We start from the raw sequence: 12165 nt of genomic DNA on the forward strand, positions 1-12165 counted from the left end.
TTATTCTATTTCTTTTTTTCTTTTCTTTTGAGACAGAGTTTCACTTTGTTGCCCTCAGTAGAGTGCTGTAGCATCACAGCTCACAGCAACCTCCAACCTCCAATTCCTGGGCTTAGGTGATTCTCTTGCCTCCGCCTCTCCTGTAGCTGGGACTACAGGCGCACACCACAATGCCCGGCTGTTTTTTGTGTGTGTTGTAGTTTGGCTGGGGCCGCATTTGAACCTGCCACCCTCGGTATGTTGGGCTGGCACCCTACCCAACTGAGCCACAAGCACCACCCTATTTCTGTTTTCTTTAGCAATACCCCACAAGTATTAAAATGAAAACATGTTGCTATAGTTGATTAACCTCTTTAAGATTAATACTATTTCATCTGAAGAAAAAAAATTCTTAAATAATTAATCTTAAGAATAACATACTTCAGCTCAGCGCCTGTGGCTCAAGCGGCTAGGGTGCCAGCCACATACACCTGAGCTGGCGGGTTCAAATCCAGCCCTGACCCGCCAAACAATGATGACGGCTGCAACCAGAAAATAGCCAGGTGTTGTGGCGGGTGCCTGTAGTCCCAGCTACTTGCGAGGGCAAGAGAATTGCTTAAGCCCAGAAGTTTGAGGTTGCTTATGAGCTGTGACTCCACGACCCTCTACCAAGGGCAACAAAGAGAGACTCTGTCTCAAACAAAAAATAACATACTTTGCCAGATAGAATGGAAAAGACCGAAAGATCACTGAGACACTAGCTTATTCCTAGACTGTGGATGAAGGAACATGGGTTTTGTGTTTTTTTTTTTTTTTTTCTGGCTAAGGTTTGTTCCCTAATAACTAGTCTCTTAAGGAAAATTTATCTGTTGTCCAATTTACATATTTAAAATATGGCTTAATTACAGGAGCTTTTGTAATTTGGCAAAGTTCCATGTTTAACTGTTGGGTAGAGCCTGAGATGACTATGATAAATAAGAATATTCTTACAGGTTGTTTAATCCTGAGATATTACGGCTGTTCTTTTGCCAGATAATGACTCTCCAGTGCAAAACAGATGCTTCTGGGGAGAGTCGCTTTTCAATGTGTCAGGTTACTTAAGTGTTGTTTTGTTTTTGTTGTTGTTTGTTTTTATAGACGGACACTCATTTTATCACCCTCGGTAGAGTGCAGTGACGTCACAGCTCACAGCAACCCGCAACTCCTGAGCTTAGGCGATTCTCTTGCCTCAGCCTCCCGAGTAGCTGGGACTACAGCCGCCCAGCTATTTTTGTTGTTGTTGTTGTTGCAGTTTGGCCTGGGCCGGGCTCAAACCTGCCACCCTTGGTATATGAGGCTGGTGCCTTACCAGCTGAGCCACAGCCTGAGTGTTTTTACTTGCCTATATTTTGTCCATCTTCTAATGTTAGAGAATTTGTTCTGCAGTCAGGAACTGTGTCTCCTCAGCTCTGATTATCAAAAACCTGGCTGAGGGAAATTGAAGTAAAAGGTGTGCTGGAGATTTCAGGTGCAGTGTGTCCCTGTGAGCCAGACCATCAGAGCCTTGTATTTGTATCACGTTAGCTGGGCTTTCTACTAAAGGAGCTCAAGGGACACAATGGAAACTATCAGCTGACGTCATACCATTGCCCACTTGCCCTGCGCTACTGCTCATCACCCCTTACAAGCAAACCCACAGTGAGTGGTAAAGTCAAACACCAGGAAAGGGTTTTTTTTTTTCTCCTTAGGAGCAAAGTGTGGTTCCTGCTCCTCATTTTCATCCGTATCCTCTTGCAGATACAGAGATACACACACACACACACACACACACTTTCTGAGTATGTAAAATTCTTTTTTTTCTTCTCTAGCTACAGAAGAATTGAAAGCCAAATGTGCATCCATTTGGTCATTTTGTAAGCTTAACTAGATCACTTCATTTTAGTCACTTGACAAACACATATCATGCTTACTGTATGCCAAGTGCTGTTTCTAAGCTCTTTGTTAGTATTAACTACCTTTATTTTTTTTTTTTCATTTATTTAGGCTCTGGTCTTGGTTATTTCTTTCCTTCTACTTTTGAGTTTGGTTTGTTCTTTTCTAGTTTCTGAAGAGATGCATTGTTACTATTTGGAGTGTATTTTTTTGATGTAGGCATTTATTGCTATAATCTTCCCTCTTAGTACTGCTTTTTTTGTATCCCATAGCTTGGGCTGTGTTATGTTCCCATATTCATTTGTTCTAAAAGATTATTTTAGGCTGGGAGCGGTGGCTCATGCCTGTAATCCCAGCACTCGAGGAGGCCGAGGCTGGTGCATTGCCTGAGATGACGGGTTCCAGACCAGCCTGAGCCAGAGAAAGACCTCATCTCTCAAAATAGCCGGGCATTGTGGAGGGCGCCTGGAGTCCCAGCTATTCAGGAGGCTGAGGCAAGAGAATTGCTTAAGCCCAGGAGTTTGAGGTTGCTGTGAGCTGTGACGCTACAGCACTCTACTGAGGGTGACAAAGTGAGATTCTGTCTCAAAAAAAAAAAAAGAATTTTTAAAATTTCCTTCTTAATTTCTATATTTACCCAATGGTTGTTCATGGACATGTTTTCTCCTTTCCATGTATTTTTTAAGTTTCTGAGTTTATTCTTGTTATTGATTTCTAGTTTTATTCCATTGTGGTCAGAAAAGATATTTGATATGAGTCCAGGAGAATGTTCCATGTGCTGATGAAAATAATGTATCATATTTCTGCAGCAGTTGGATGAAATGTTCTGTAAATGGTTGTTATGTCCATTTGGTCTATAGTATAGATTAACTCTGATTTTCCATGTTGATTTTCTATCTGGATGACCAATATATTGTTGAAAGGGATGTTGAAGTCTCCCACTGTTAGTAGTTGCAGTCTATCCCTCCCTTTAGATGTATTAATATTTACTTTATGTAACCTTAAATTTTTTAAGGACCCTGTGAAGGTAGTACTATTATTGTTCATATTTATATAGATGGAGAAACTGAAGCACAGGGAAATTAAGGATCTTGCCTAGAGCCTTACAGGTGCTAAGCATGGAGTCTGGCTTCAGAATCCTTGTTCATGATGGTTAATTTAAGCTTTGCTGCCTCTGTGGTGATTCCAGAACCAGGCAAAAAAATATTCAGTTACAAGAATCACCTCTCCATCTGGCTTTCTGATTGTACATTGTTCTTCTCACAGTAGTATTTTGTCATTGTTGTTGAAAGTCATATAATTTACTTTATTCCTTTGTGAAGTTATGCGTAGTACCTATATTTCAAATTAAAATACATCATGAATTTCTGTGACACTATTTAAAATGAGTCTTCACATAACACAAATTAGGATGTACACAAATAGTTTCTGTACTGGTAAGTAGTAAGAGTAGTAAGCAGGAATTTGCATTTTGTTATCAATCCCCTTTTGTCCATTCTCCTTTTTGACAAGGACACTTTTACATTTGACTAGATGAAAGGCATGTTCAACTATGTAATTAGAAAAATCTATACAATGACAGTATAAGAAGTATCATTAAGACCATGTCATAAACAATTGCAGTTGTCCACAGACTTGAGTTAAAGCTGCAGAGCAACCATCCTGTTTTAATTTGACTTATGTGAGTGATGGGTGGGTAGGAATGGTGAGTGGAGTCAAGAGTACCAGCTAGAGAAGGGTTCTAAGTAAAATGAGAACAACATCCTCCAAGGGGTGAGTCAGCCTTTCCAAGGGATAAACGTGTTCCATGGAAAGCAGTGTATGGCATGTGAAATGTAATACTGAATTCCTTACGTCTTATTATGGGTCTTGACACATACAGCAATTTTGGGCCAATTGAAGTTTATTTCATCTCTATACATCATTTTATTCTATTATTTTGTTATTTCATTTTTATAAGTTTTACTGAGATATCATTCATATACCATAAAATGTGTCCTTTTAAAGTACACAGATCAGTTGTTTTTAGTATATTCATAGAGTTGTGCAACCATCATCGCTACCTAATAGAATGTTCATATCACCCCAGAAAGAAACCTCCTACCCATTAGTATTCACTCTGTTCTCTAAGCCCTTGGCAACCACTAATCTTTCTATCTTTATGGATTTGGCTGTTCCACACATTTCCTATAAAGGAAATCATACAAGGTGGCCATGAAGTTCCTGTGTAGTTTAGTGTAACTTCAATGGCTGCCCCGTATAGTATGTGGGCTTGGTGACAGGATTCTTTCACTGAGAAGAATGTTGTCAAGTTCATCTGTGTTGGAGCATGCATCACTGCTTTATTCCTTTTTTATTGCCAAATAATTTAATATATGGATTTGCCACATTTTGTTTATCCATTTAATAGTTGATAGACTTTGAGGTTATTTTCACTTTTTGGCTATTACGAATAATGCCGTTATGAATATTTTTGTACAGTATTTGCATAGACTGGTGTTTTCATTTTCGTTGGATATATACCTAAGGGCTACATATTTGTTCTTGAATTTCTTGCAGGAGTTGAGTATTTTTTTATGAAAGTGGGCTCTTAACTAAAAATCACTTTCTGGTTGCAGATGGGTGTCTAACCTGTGGTTGTTAATACAGATTTTAATAAAATTTGTTAGGTAGTTAAAAGACACATAAATCAATTACCGAGTCATGTGTATATGCGCATATTTGGTAGTCTCAGGCTGTACCATTAGGATGTTCATATTGTGGTTCTGTGAACTATCGACCAGTGGCATATACTTTATTTTTGCCCACAAGGCAAATTTGAGCTACTTAAAAATGCACTGAAAGATTGCAGCAGCTGTGTGTATTTCCAAGCAGATCTTCTGCAATGTTGTTTGAAGATGACATTGTGCACTGCACATTGATCTGAGTTTCCGTGGCATTTGGTTTGCCCTGTATGTATATAGTCTTCTTCTGGCCTTCAAGCCCTTTGCCACCGACCTCTACCCTTCTCTTCACTTCTCCACTCCTAGCTCATGCTTTTCCATTCTTTAAAACTTCCTGGCTCATTCCTGCCTCAGGATCTTTGAGCCAGCTGGTCCCTCTGCCTGGTGTAGTCTTCTATAATGGCTGTCCCCTCTCCTTGTTATGTAACTCTTAACTTAATATCATCTTCTCAGAATGGTTTCCCTGACTGCTTCCTCTACATCAGCTACAGCAGCCTCACTCTGGGTCCATTTATCATAGTCATCTGTTGACCTGTCCCCACATCAGAATGCGAGCTCCTGAGGAAAGGGAGTCGGCCTACCTGCCCTGCTCCCTCTCTGGACAGGATCTAGCAGGTGTTAAATATTAATGGAATGAATGTCTGAGTTGCTCTTCTCCTCCTGAAATGCCAATACCTGTTAAAACCAGAGTTTTCCTGGTGATTTTTCTAGAGGGGTAGTCTTATGGAGCTCTTCATTTCACCTCCACCCCCCAAAAAGCAACAAACAAAGCATCGTCCTTCTTTAACCACTTGACTTTTTTCTTTTCCTAGAGCTGTCATCCACTGGCCCTTTTCTACTCTTCTCAGAAAGGATCTGCTACAAGACTGGGAGTGTTGACTGCCGGAAGGACCAAGGTGGGATCTGCGTGCTGCCATCTGGAAACAGTAGGTCTGGTGCTTCCCTATGCTATATTAGAAGTATAATTCAGGCTTGGTGCCTATAGCTCAGTGGCTAGGGCCCCAGCGACCTACACCAGAGCTGGAGGGTTTGAATCTGACCCCAGCCTGCCAAACAACAATAGCTACAACTAAAAAATAGCTGGGCATAGTGGTGGGCACCTGTGGTCTCAGCTGCTTGGGAGGCTGAGGCGAAGATCACTTAAGCCCAAGAGTCTAAGGTTGCTGTGAGCTGTGACGCGACGGCACACTACCCAGGGTAACAGCTTGAGACTCTGTCTCCAAACAAAAAAAAAAAGTGTAATTCTCCACACCCGAAGTTGGCTGTCTACCAGTTATCCTGTAATTTCTCTGCGGTCTTCACTTCTCCAGTTAAGATATTTCATACATCGGGTGGCACCTGTGGCTCAAAGGAGTAGGCCCCCAGCCCCATATACCAGAGGTGGTGCATTCAAACCTGGCCCCGGCTAAACACTGCAAGTAAATAAATAAATAAATAAATAAATAAAAAAATATTTTGTAAGTGTTCTAGCCTGGGCAAGAGTGAGACTCTGTCTCAAAAAAAAAGATAGTTCATAAATGACTTATCTCTGAGAATTGTTTCATCCTCAAAGCAGTCTTGAATTTCAAGCACTTTCAGAAGAATGGATGTTGATCAAGTTTGATCTTCCTGCCATACGCTTCCTAATAGCTGGGATTTCATGTGCATGCCACCACACCTGGCTAATTTTTCATTTTTGTAGCGATGGGATCTTACTGTGTTGCCCAGGCTAGTCTTGACCTAGCCTCAAGTGATCCTCCTACCTTGGCCTCCCACAGTGCTGGGATTACAGGCGTGAGCCACCATCCCTGGCCATATTGCTGTTTTATATGAGAAATAGAAGTAACACCAAAATTTCCAGTCCTCTTTCCAATATTGCCCAAAGAGAACACTCAGTTAACTATCTCAACCATACCTGAAAAAATGTTTTGTACTAAAAATCTTCAAAAAAATTTTACTTAGTCGTGTACCTATCCAGCAACATTACTGAAATTATTACTACCAAAGTTACTCTGTTTCATAATTACCTAAACTGAGGATAAAGAATTTTAGTACTTAGCCCCATTCTGTGTCCACTGAGGAAGAAATTTTGCCTGTTTTGATTAACATTGTGCAACTCAATTCACTTTATAGAGACGACTTTGAATTTAATTTCAAGAATAATTTTTTTTTGAGACAGAGTCTTACTGTGTGCCCTCAGTAGAGGGCTATGGCGTCACAGCTCACAGCAACCTCAAACTCCTAGGCTTAAGTGATTTTCTTTCCTCAGCCTCCCAAGTAGCTGGGACTATAGGCATCTGCCACAATGCCCAGCTATTTTTTTGTTGCAGTTGTCATTGTTATTTAGCAGGCCTGGGCTGGGTTCTAACCCCACAGCCTAAGTGTATGTGGCTGGTGTCCTAACCACTGAGCTATGAGCTCTGAGCCTTCAAGAATAATTTTATTCTTAGAAATGAAAATAGCAGTTGCATTTTTAGAGCAAATGATATTCTCTTTTCTTACCATCGCTCCTCGGGCTCATTTGACTCTTAAGATAAGCATTATTTTTCATCATTACTGCTTAGTGTAGTATTTACTTAAAAAGATTTTGCCCTACGATGGATCTTAGGGCCATGTAATCCCAAATTAATTAAAAATAAAGTTTTATGAGTAGTTAAGATTCCTTGTTCAGCACAGCATTCTATAGAATTATTTGTTTTCTGTGAAATCCAAAATAATTCTAGGAATGTTGCTAAGATTAGAATGCCTATACTGGGCCAATACTAGGAATGACAACTATTTCTAAATATTTGACACCATTGAAATCTCTCTTTTGTCTGGTAGCGTCCATCCCATTGAAGCAGGATGAAGAAAAGAATCATTTATTCAACAAATAGTTACTGAACACTTTTCTGTGTGCCAGGCACTTTTTTTTAGTGTTGGAATGAGGCAGTGGACAAAATAAAATCCTTGCTTTCATAAGCTCTAAAAAAGTTCCCAAATGTCCTCAGCAAACAGAGGAAGGGACAGACAGTGAACTTGGCTCCCTCTCAGGTATTCTGGGGAAACCCCCTTTGGACGATGGCAGATGAACATAAGTAGGAAAGCGAGAGTTGGAACCTGATTTGGAAAATGAAACAGTCTTATACTCTAATAGAATAATCACTGCTGAATTTTAGATGCTTATTAAAACAACACAAAAAAGAGGTGGCAGGTTGATAGAACTCACACTTAGAAAGGATTACTTTTCAAGTATACCATTTTTATACTTTTTTTATATTCATAGATTCTGCCCCAATTCTGCCTGTGCCTTCCCTTCTCAGCCTCTGTCTGGCCTGTTGCATCCTTCCAGAATTTCTTTATGCATAAATGAGCAAATAGGAATAGGGGTTCATATTTTCTCCTTTCTAATATATAAGCAGCATCCTGTACATCTCTGCAGTGTATGTTTTTCTCATAGCAATATATGAAAGGGGTTTTAACCAATCAGTATGAAGAGGCCTTCATTTTTTTTAAAAGTCACTTACAGAGTAGTCCATTTATGGACATCCCACAGTTTAAATAGTGATCCGTTGATGGACATTAGAGATGCAGCTGATCATTTCCTCTTAATGCTGCAGCAAATAACTGTGTGTAGCTTATTTTGCATGTATGCCATTATATATGTGTAAACTTGGAAAGTAGAATTGCAGGTCATAAAGTGTTATGTATCATTTTGATAGCATTAAACTGTTTCCCAGAGAGAAAAGAATTTTTCTTCTTCTTCTTTCTTCTTCTTTCTTCTTCTTCCTTCTTCTTCTTCTTCTTCCTTCTTCCTTCTTCCTTCTTCCTTCTTCCTCTTCCTTTTTTTTTTTTTTTTAATATAGAGCCTCAAGCTATTGCCCTGGGTAGAGTGCCATGTAGCTCACAGCAACCTCCAACTCCTAGGCTTAAGCGATTCTCTTGCCTCAGCCTCCCGAGTAGCTGGGACTACAGGCGCCCGCCACAACGCCTGGCTATTTTTTGGCTGTAGTTGTCATTGTTCGGCCACCCTGTGCTGGATTCTAACCTGCCAGCTCTTTGGGCATTGTTTTTTTTTTTTCTTTTTTCTTTTTGCAGTTTTTGGCCAGGGCCGGGCTTGAACCCGCCATCCCCGGCATATGGGGCCGGCACCCTACTCCTTGAGCCACAGGTGCTGCCCAGGGAAGAGAGTTTTCTTATCACATACTTCTACTTGAAACTTGAGAGTATCAGGGTCTGGATATTTTACCAATCCTGTTAGGTTAAATGCCAGACTGGGTTGTGTGTGTTGGCAGTATGTTCCTATAGAGTCCTACATTTCTAATTACATAAATATTTATCTCCCTGTGCAATAAAGATTGTTTTTCCAAGTAGACTACAAATTCCTTGCAGCCAGAGTCTCATTCTCATGGCTATAACAGATATTCAGATACCTCATGAAGGTTAAGTAAGTTTTCAAAAATGAGACAATTAGTGGTAATTTCACTGTCAGGGTACACAAATATAATAAACTATACTCAACTGTCATAGAGGGGGATCTACCTCCATTTAATTAATTAATGAATTATTTTTGTGGCAGAGTCTAACTATGTCACCCTCGGTAGAGTGCTATGGTGTTACAGCTCATAGCAACCTCAAACTCTTGGGCTTAAGCGATTCTCTTGCCTCAGCCTCCCAAGTAGCTGGGTCTGTAGGCGCTCACCACAACACCTCGCTATTTTTTTGTTGTTGTGGCAGTTGTCATTGTTGTTTTAGCAGGTTCAGGCTGGGTTCAAACCTGCCACCCTCAGTGCATGTGGCCGGCACCGTAACCACTGTGCTATGGGCGCCGAGCCTAATTATTAAAAATCTTTAGTTACAGCATGGGAATTCATCTTTTATGTTACTGCAATGTGTATTAAGCAGAAAGTCAGCAACAAATTCAGGAGCTTAAATCCTCACCTATGTGCTGGCAATTTAATTTCCCAAGATTAAACTCCATTTTGAGAATCTGAGGAACTAAGGTTTCTATTCCTAGTGATATTCATGGATTATAACATTTTATAGGGCCTCCAGGAGGTCTACCAATCAACCTCAAAACCCAAATTGGGAAATCTGCTTGAGACTTTAAAGGACTTTAAAATATTTAAAATATTTTAGAAAGTAATTCACCCCCTCATTTCTTGCCACTGATAATTGCAACCTGCAATTATGCAGTCCTAGATAAGAAGAATACCTTTTTTCTATACTTGCTATGTAGTTTTTCTGGTAGAATTCAAGAATTTTTTAGACATGGAAAGTTTTTTTTTCCCCTAAAATATGCCTTTCAAAAAGAAAAGTATTTTGGAAGATACGACTTTTTTTTTTTGTTTGTTTGTTTGTTTTGAGACAGAGCCTTAAGCTATCGCCCTGGGTAGAGTGTCATGGCATGACAGCTCACAGCAACCTCAAACTCCTGGGCTCAAGTGATTCTCTTGCCTCCCAAGTAGCCTCCCAAGTAGCTGGGACTATAGGCGCCTGCCACAGTGCCTGGCTATTTTTCGGTTGCAACCACCATTGTTGTTTGGCAGGCCCAGGCTGGATTCCAACTTGCCAGCTCAGGTGTATGTGGCTGATGCCTTAGCTGCCTGAGCCACAGGCGTCAAGCCAAGGAAGATAGGAAGTTTTAGCATATGTTTAAGTTGAAAATCTTTGCTGAATAAACTTACATATCAATTTTATAACTGTCAAAAACAAAGTAAAATTCATATTATCTATTTGCCTTTTAAAAGTGCTTACAAATATTAGGCATCCTGGAATCCCAAAATTAGGATGCATATTATATGATCAGGAAAAGAAGAATATTATCTAAATCACGTTTGTACACTTCAGTGTATAAGCACAAAATACATTTAGGCTTCAGAACTCTGTCACTAAGATTAGAGGTAACATTTAGGCATACCCTTAAATCTTGCTTTCTCATTCCTGTAGTAGGCATGTCCTCTGAAGAGGAAAATGAAAAAACCCAGTATCTGATGTCTGTGTATATGTGTAGCTTTTTTTTTTAAACTGCTTTTTCTCCTTTGAATATTCAGTATATAGGAATGATTAGGAAAATAGCTATAAAATATTAGGGTAAAAGCAATAACTGTTGGAGAATTTATATGAAATGCAAATTTATTCTAGATTTTTGGCTTGTAGGGTAACCTTGGCACTTCTGCTATTAAAATCTTAAATTTGAGGCTCAGTGCCTGTAGCTCAGCAGCTAGGGTGCCAGCGGCATACACCAGAGCTGGCGGGTTGGAACCCAGTCTGGGCCTGCCAAATCCTGAAAACAACAAAAAAATAGCTGGTGTTGTGGTGGGCGCCTGTAGTCCCAGCTACTTAGGAGGCGGAGGCAAGAGAATCGCTTAAGCCCAATAGTTTGAGGTTGCTGTGAGCTATGACCCCACGGCACTCTACCTAGAGCGACATAGTGAGACTCTGTCTCAAAAGAAAAAATCTTAAATTTGAAGACAAAGCTCAGTGAGGTGAGCTTAGGCCAGCTGTGCATTATCTATTTATATTCATTATGATATTGGAGAGTGAACCCCCTCAATTCTGAAGCCAGTGTATGAGTCTAACCCTTTTCCTGCCACCAAATGAGTCACTGTTACTGTCTGAAAAAAATTCTTGACTTCAAAGAATTTTTGGCTGAATTAGTGACTCCATGCTGTTTAGCAGTATATTAACTGTGAATTCATGAGAGAACTAATTCCTATAGGGAGGGCAAGGAACTTCCAGGATACCGTATAATTCCAATTGCCATTTATATGTAAGAATCCTGGAGTTTCCTTTGTCTTAAAGCTTTTCTTCAGAACTTCATAAGAAAAATAATGTAGCCTATATTTCAGCTACAAAGGATCTGTTGATTCTGTGCACAGCCTGGTGCCTTTTGAATTCTCCTGACTTAAAAAGAATGGTTTGTACTAACAGTCAGAAAGTGGGAAAGAACAGTGTTAAGGTTAAGCATTAAAGCAACAGTCTAGTGTTGAGAGGAGGTCATGCTGAGTAAGTATCTGCCCTGTGTTTGACTGTACCTGTGCCCGAGTTGCCTTTAACTTGTCAAAAACAAACAAGTTACTAGGCAACAGGAGTGATTCAGACACTCTAAACACCTCACTACAATGCAATGTCTAACCACGATATTTCCAGGAAATGCCCCTCTTATAAGTCACTAGAGAGTGGGGTAAATATTCACACAGGCATCGAGGTCATCAGATGACCCAGAGTTGGTAGCTGTGTGTCAGGAGGTAGGGCCCACTGATGTTTGGGAGGATGTCACCTCTCAGGGTAAACACAGATGGTTACCTACATGGCAACCATGAGGAAGAAGGGTTAAGATGGCAGGTGGGAGGTACCGTCTCTCCCCAGAAGGACTCATGGGGGAGGAAATCCGTTGCTCTGGGGGGGAGAAAAATAGCACATTCCTAAGTGTAAAAATAGCCCCCGATCTTAGAAAATCACAACATAGCAAGTAGCTAGGAGCGTGGACACTGGGGTTTAAATCCTACCTCTTTTATGTGCTTGGTATCTTAAGTTTCACTTCTCTTACCTCAGATGGGGTGATAATGGCACCTACCCTGCAAAGCTATTG

General features: G+C 40.3%; 2 protein-coding genes across 6 annotated transcripts in view; one reads left to right on the top strand and one right to left on the bottom strand.

Annotated features, from left to right (window-relative positions):
• The window catches only part of PAPSS1 (3'-phosphoadenosine 5'-phosphosulfate synthase 1), a 358089-nt gene that overhangs the window by 255149 nt on the left and 90775 nt on the right, over positions 1-12165 (bottom strand). The gene's annotated exons all lie outside the window — the stretch shown is intronic.
• The window catches only part of SGMS2 (sphingomyelin synthase 2), an 88833-nt gene that overhangs the window by 33728 nt on the left and 42940 nt on the right, over positions 1-12165 (top strand). For 2 of the 5 annotated variants that reach the window (XM_053563014.1, XM_053563024.1), the window contains one exon: positions 5426-5543. The gene's annotated coding sequence lies outside the window, so the exon portion shown is untranslated. The remainder of the gene's footprint in view (positions 1-5425; positions 5544-12165) is intronic. The other 3 variants (XM_053563076.1, XM_053562927.1, XM_053562998.1) reach the window with 2 other exon arrangements.

Source organism: Nycticebus coucang, chromosome 1 (genome assembly GCF_027406575.1).
Source record: "Nycticebus coucang isolate mNycCou1 chromosome 1, mNycCou1.pri, whole genome shotgun sequence".
NCBI lineage: Eukaryota > Metazoa > Chordata > Mammalia > Primates > Lorisidae > Nycticebus > Nycticebus coucang.